Genomic DNA, 7,623 nt, shown 5'->3' with positions numbered 1-7,623 from the left:
CCCCCACTGGGCTTCCACCCCGCCAGGAGAATGTTCGATGCAGGCAAAAATGACCGTATGTTGGGCACCCCGACCGATTTTACTCATACCCTCCCCACCCGTGGGCCTGGCTCGATTACCCCTCTGGGCTCCGGCACGAATACCATGTGTGAGTACGTCACACCTGGCACCACCAAGGCTACCAACATACGCCTTTCCAAATTCCATATCCGAGCAGAGAGCATCCGGTCTCCACAATTTAATCGATGCCCGTGCGTTTCGAACTTGGAACCACTTAGTTGGAAGTAAGGCCACGCTCCCACCAGGCTACCACCTTAGTGGTTCTAAGCATCTATGTTCAAGAAAATATTTTGGCAAACATTTAGCAAGGACTATTGATGTGGTGTTGATGCAATGGAAACATCAACAAGTACTTGGCAATGATGTAGCACAAAAAGCTGACATAGCCAAATGATGTGGCACTGTTGAGTGGACCGAACTAAGCTAAATAGGTCAACAAGTCAGTTTAGGATTAGATCCTGTTACGGGGGAATTTAGCCGCCACGCCCCACGTGACCGGCACGCGCACCCAGGAAGACTACGGCAGTCCCTTGATCCAGTAATCCGACCCCGAGTCGGATATCTTCGGCTCCGCAGCCTGACCCCGAGTCGGCTGCCCCTTGATCCAGCTGTCCGACCCCGAGTCGGACATCTTCGTCTCCGCAGCCCGACCCCGAGTCGGCTGCCCCTTGATCCAGCTGTCCGACCCCGAGTCGGACATCTTCGTCTCCGCAGCCCGACCCCGAGTCGGCTATCTCTCGACAACGACAGGCTATTCCCCAGAGGCACGCCGCAGCCTCCTGCTCCACTACTCCCTGCAACGGTTGTATCTGGCGTTGCTCCACGATCCCCTGTAACAGCCGTACAAAGCGGAGCTCCACTACGCCCTGTCATGGCCGTACCCAGCGCTGCCCCACGACGCCCTATAACGGCCATGTCAGTGGCAGCTCCATCGTGCTACACGATGACCAACCCCCCAAAAGGACCCCCCAGCCTGGTATATATGCGGCTGGGGGGAGAATGGGGGGGGTAAGCAAGAACTTCCAGAGCATTCTCTTACTTGCTACTATTATCTCTCCTTCTCCTCCAATCTCCTCTGACTTGATCGTCGGAGGGCCCCCACTACCCCAGTGGTGGTGCGAGGCTTGCTTGCAGGTTTCCCGGTGGAAGGTGGAGCGCAATCAACACCAACCAAGGCAACTCAAACGGAACCCCGTTCACACCGCTGTGCCAATCGTTCTCGGTTTGGACCACCAGCAACAGTTGGCGCTAGAAGGAGGGCCGAATCTCAGAGCGATCGTAATGGCACGGCGAGGTGGTCGTGGAGCTTCCAATGCCTCCGGTCGCGGGGCCTCTCGCGCCTCCGGCCGGGAGGCCGCTGCGTCTCCAACACATTCTCAGCAACACTCCACCGCTCCACCTCCCATTCAGATGGTCGAAGCCGCTCAGTTCGACCAGCTAGCCCAGCAGGTTCGCACCCTCGCGGAGGCAGTGCAGAACCTGCAGGGTGTGATGTCTCGGGCACCGCAGCGGGCCCAGGAGCCGCTGCTCCCTGAGCGCTCACCTGTCCTCCTCAACCCGCGCTCCTTCCTCTCCCATGGGGAGGAGCGCCGGCGCGAGGAAGATTCTCGAGCACGGTCCATTCTGCCGGGACCTTCCCATCGGAGCTGCGCGGGGTACGAGAGGCGGGCCCGGGCGCGTTCCCAGACCCCCCAATCCTCAAGGAACCCGCGCTCCAGTCGGTCCCCCTCTCGGTGCTCCTTGTCTCCCACCCATCGGTCGCGCTCCCTGGACCGGCGGGTGGACGATCTCCACCGACAACTCCAGGTCCTGAAGGGCCACTCCAAAGATCCCTTCGCCGACTTGGAGATCTCCTCCCAGCCGGCGCTTGCCTCGAGGATCCTGCGGACCCCGAATCCGCCGGGGTTTAAAATGCCGGCGATCGAGCCCTATGACGGGGCGGCGGACCCGCGGGATCACGTCGAGAGTTTCAGGACCCTTATGCTCCTCCACGGAGCATCAGATCCTCTCCTCTGCAAGGCCTTCCCGGCGACCCTCCGTGGCCCGGCAAGGGCGTGGTTCGCCGGCTTGGAGGCTAACTCAATCCAGTCCTTCGACCAGTTTACTCGCCTCTTCATCACCCATTTCGCCGTCAGTAGCCGGCGGCGACTGGTCTCCGACTCCCTCTTTGATGTCCGGCAAAACGAGGGAGAAAGCTTGCGGGATTATCTTACCCGCTTCAACAAGGCTACGCTGGAAGTCCGGAACCTGAGCCAGGAGGTAGCTCTTTCAGCCCTGAAGCGCGGCTTCCGGAAGGGCAGACTCACCTTCTCCCTGGACAAACGCCTGCCGAGAAGCTTTCCGGAGCTGTTGTCCCGGGCGAACCAGTATGCGGACGCCGAGGAGGCGGCCGCCCACCGGAGCAAGGAGGCCGCCGAGATCCCTCCAAAGCTTGGGAAGAAAAGGCGAAAAGAGGCACGCCAGAGGAGGAGCCCGATGCCCCAGCGTCGGCGCAGAAGCCCGTCGCCGGCGAGGAACCATGGCGCCCCCGCCCTCGTTCTCCGCCCCGACGTTTCAACCGGTACACCCCTCTCCTGACTCCCCGGGCCCAGATCCTTATGGAGATCAAGGGGCGGGAGGACCTCCCGGCCCCGAGACAGATGCGGAAGATCTCTGGGAGGAGGCCCTCCCGGGCGTACTGTGAGTACCACCGGGACCACGGCCACGACACCGAAGACTGCTTCCAGCTTTGGGACGAGATCGAGGCTCTCATCCGCCGGGGGCGTCTCGGACGATATGTGAACGACCGACGTCCCCCCGCGAACCCGCGTCCAGCCGACCCGGCTCCTCCGGAGCCTCGGGAGCAGAATCGACCCGTTGCGGGCGTGATCCACACTATCACTGGGGGCTGCTCACGGCCCGTGAGGAACGCAGGGGGCTCGGCGGAAGCGTCAGGGACGGCCATCGTAAAGAGGCAGAGGGTCGGTAATGTAATCACCTTTTCTGATGAGGATGTAAAGGGGGTTCAGACTCCCCACGATGACGCCATGGTGATCTCCCTCACTATGGCAAACTACGATATAAGGCGTGTTCTTGTTAATAGTGGAAGCTCAGCTGATATTTTGTTTTACGAGGCCTTCCAAAAAATGAGCTTGACCAGACAATTGTTGCACAAAACATCCACCCCCCTCATCGGATTCACTGGTGACGCTGTCCCGGCCGAAGGAGTCGTTGAGCTGCCTGTGACTGCGGGCGTTGCACCCGCAGAAGCCACGGTGCGACTCGGGTTCTTGGTCGTCCGTGTTCCCTCGGCCTACAACGCTATCCTCGGACGACCTGGACTGAACGCCCTTCGTGCGGTGGTCTCTACGTACCACTTGCTCATGCGGTTCCCCACGGCGGCTGGGATCGGAGAGGTCCGAGGTGACCAACCGACCGCACGGCAATATTTCCTAGCGACTCTCAAAGGGAAGGAGCCCGTGGAAGCCCTAAGCGTCGTTCTCCTTAATTGCATTCTTTGTGCAGGACACTCCGGGCGGCATGTATCCCTCGGTCCACGTATCTCCGCTCGCGCCCAGGCCGCATCCGCCTCGAAGAACGCGCGTATCGCCGCCGCTTAACTGACACTCCTTGCAAGCAGCAACTGGCGGTCCGATTTCTCAGGTAAAGCTTCAATTAGCATTTAATGCCCTTCTGGTGTTCCCCAGGCGACGCTTGGAGAGGAGGAGAAACACGATCGTAGCTGGACACGGAGAAATCCCGTCGAGTGGCAAGCGACAGGCGCGTGGCCAACGAGCGGAATTTCCCGAGGCTCGGCCCTCGGATGCCAGGCTAACCCGATGATCATCCCGGGAGCAGACTAGCCTGAAGCCCCGACCGGTCGCCTCGGCTTGCGCCAGCCTTGGCTGACCAACGAGCGGAATTTCCCGAGGCTCGGCCCTCGGATGCCAGGCTAACCCGATGATCATCCCGGGAGCAGACTAGCCTGAAGCCCCGACCGGTCGCCTCGGCTTGCGCCAGCCTTGGCCGACCAACGAGCGGAATTCCCCGAGGCTCGGCCCTCGGATGCCAGGCTAACCCGATGATCATCCCGGGAGCAGACTAGCCTGAAGCCCCGACCGGTCGCCTCGGCTTGCGCCAGCCTTGGCCGACCAACGAGCAGAATTTCCCGAGGCTCGGCCCTCGGATGCCAGGCTAACCCGATGATCATCCCGGGAGCAGACTAGCCTGAAGCCCCGACCGGTCGCCTCGGCTTGCGCCAGCCTTGGCCGACCAACGAGCGGAATTTCCCGAGGCTCGGCCCTCGGATGCCAGGCTAACCCGATGATCATTCCGGGAGCAGACTAGCCTGAAGCCCCGACCGGTCGCCTCGGCTTGCGCCAGCCTTGGCCAACCAACGAGCGGAATTTTCCGAGGCTCGGCCCTCGGATGCCAGGCTAACCCGATGATCATCCCGGGAGCAGACTAGCCTGAAGCCCCGACCGGTCGCCTCGGCTTGCGCCAGCCTTGGCCGACCAACGAGCGGAATTTCCCTGAGGCCTAACAACCCTCAGATGCCAGGCTAACCCGATGACCATCCCGGGAGCAGACTAGCCTGAAGCCCCGACCGGTCGCCTCGGCTTGCGCCAGCCTTGGCCGACCAACGAGCGGAATTTTCCGAGGCTCGGCCCTCGGATGTCAGGCTAACCCGATGATCATCCCGGGAGCAGACTAGCCTGAAGCCCCGACCGGTCGCCTCGGCTTGCGCCAGCCTTGGCCGACCAACGAGCGGAATTTCCCGAGGCTCGACCCTCGGATGCCAGGCTAACCCGATGATCATCCCGGGAGCAGACTAGCCTGAAGCCCCGACCGGTCGCCTCGGCTTGCGCCAGCCTTGGCCGACCAACGAGCGAAATTTCCTGAGACCTAACCCTCAGATGCCTGGCTTAGCGCCGGAAGAATTTCCTGAGGCCTAACCCTCGGATGCCTGGCTTAACGCCGGACGAATTTCCTGAGGCCTAACCCTCGGATGCCTGGCTTAGCGCCGGAAGAATTTCCTGAGGCCTAACCCTCGGATGCCTGGCCTAGCGCCGGACGAATTTCCTGAGGCCTAACCCTCGGATGCCTGGCCTAGCGCCGGAAGAATTTCCTGAGGCCTAACCCTCGGATGCCTAGCTTAGCGCCGGAAGAATTTCCTGAGGCCTAACCCTCGGATGCCTGGCCTAGCGCCGGACGAATTTTCTGAGGCCTAACCCTCGGATGCCTGGCGTAGCGCCGGAAGAATTTCCTGAGGCCTAACCCTCGGATGCCTGGCCTAGCGCCGGACGAATTTCCTGAGGCCTAACCCTCGGATGCCTGGCTTAGCGCCGGAAGACTTTCCTGAGGCCTAACCCTCGGATGCCTGGCTTAGCGCCGGAAGAATTTCCTGAGGCCTAACCCTCGGATGCCTGGCCTAGCGCCGGACGAATTTTCTGAGGCCTAACCCTCGGATGCCTGGCTTAGCGCCGGAAGAATTTCCTGAGGCCTAACCCTCGGATGCCTGGCCTAGCGCCGGACGAATTTCCTGAGGCCTAACCCTCGGATGCCTGGCTTAGCGCCGGAAGAATTTCCTGAGGCCTAACCCTCGGATGTCTGGCTTAGCGCCGGAAGAATCTCCTGAGGCCTAACCCTCGGATGCCTGGCCTAGCGCCGGAAGAACTTCGAGAGTCAGGAGTCGGCGAGACGCTACCAAGAGTTAAAAAGAGGAAGGACGAAAGTGAAATGAAGAAACACTCTGTTTCTGCCGAAGGATCGCTCGCGCCCCAAGGGCGAATCGACGCCATTAAGGAAGGATGTCCGCCGAAATCCGCAGACTGCCAGATCAGCAACAACCGCCATACGCCATAAAGAAGGCGGGGAGCTCGAAGCGCGCGCGCCTCTCCGAGGGATGGCGGCAATCTCGAAGCATCACTCCCTTCACCCGTTCCCCTTCTGGTTCCAGGCTCGGAAGTGGGGGGCTACTGTTACGGGGGAACTTAGCCGCCACGCCCCACGTGACCGGCACGCGCACCCAGGAAGACTACGGCAGTCCCTTGATCCAGTAATCCGACCCCGAGTCGGATATCTTCGGCTCCGCAGCCTGACCCCGAGTCGGCTGCCCCTTGATCCAGCTGTCCGACCCCGAGTCGGACATCTTCGTCTCCGCAGCCCGACCCCGAGTCGGCTGCCCCTTGATCCAGCTGTCCGACCCCGAGTCGGACATCTTCGTCTCCGCAGCCCGACCCCGAGTCGGCTATCTCTCGACAACGACAGGCTATTCCCCAGAGGCACGCCGCAGCCTCCTGCTCCACTACTCCCTGCAACGGTTGTATCTGGCGCTGCTCCACGATCCCCTGTAACAGCCGTACAAAGCGGAGCTCCACTACGCCCTGTCATGGCCGTACCCAGCGCTGCCCCACGATGCCCTGTAACGGCCATGTCAGTGGCAGCTCCATCGTGCTACACGATGACCAACCCCCCAAAAGGAACCCCCAGCCTGGTATATATGCGGCTGGGGGGAGAAGGGGGGGTAAGCAAGAACTTCCAGAGCATTCTCTTACTTGCTACTATTATCTCTCCTTCTCCTCCAATCTCCTCTGACTTGATCGTCGGAGGGCCCCCACTACCCCAGTGGTGGTGCGAGGCTTGCTTGCAGGTTTTCCGGTGGAAGGTGGAGCGCAATCAACACCAACCAAGGCAACTCAAACGGAACCCCGATCACACCGCTGTGCCAATCGTTCTCGGTTTGGACCACCAGCAACAGATCCAAATCCAAAGGTTAGATCAAATCAATAGATCAGATTTGATGGTTTGAACCTGGATCCATGGGTCTTTCTACCAGGTCTGGGTCGGATCTAAATTAGACCCAGATCTAGTTTGAACCTGAAGGATGACACCCTGAGCATGAGGGCAGCAGGAGACGACACCCTGAGAGAAGGCGTCCGAAGGATAATGATGCTCGAAGATGAAGATGCCACCAAAGAGGAGAAGGCCTCGGCCTGGGTGGTGAAATAGAGGAGTCGGCAGAGGTGAAGCAGCGGAGGCTGGTCAAAACAAGCTGTGATGGTCTGGAGAGTCCAACACACCATTGTAGAAGATTGGTGACGGAGGTCGATGAGGTGAAGAATCATCAGTGAGAGTAAAGGACAAGGGCGACGAGGTGGCCGATGATTGCAGAGGGGTAGTCGGGACTCAAGATAGCTACGGAAGGGGAGAGGAAGCTGTCGTTGTAGGAGAAAAGGGAGACAAAGGAATCGGAGGCATAAATCTAGCCATCGATCGTAATAGGGAGCGGCTCCGGTATAGGATCTCATCAAGCTCATAGCAGGCAGCCTCCTTGCAGATGTTCCCGTTTGCCAGGGTAGCGAGCTCGTGGAGCAGGATGGCAACGTGGGCGAGAGCGAGAGGGCTCCAACAGAAGGGTGGCGACCGCTGGTGGTTTGGATGGAGATTGGCGGGGGTGGTCGTGAAGAGGGGAATCGTCCCCTTTTTTTTCTCTATTTTCTCCTTTCTTTTTTCCTCACAGTATTGCAATATAACAGGGATTTCTTTTTCTCCATCCTTTTTTGGTGATGGTGTGGACGACCA

This window comes from Phoenix dactylifera, chromosome 2, assembly GCF_009389715.1.
Source record: "Phoenix dactylifera cultivar Barhee BC4 chromosome 2, palm_55x_up_171113_PBpolish2nd_filt_p, whole genome shotgun sequence".
NCBI lineage: Eukaryota > Viridiplantae > Streptophyta > Magnoliopsida > Arecales > Arecaceae > Phoenix > Phoenix dactylifera.
Note: the sequence above shows the minus strand (reverse complement) of the source record.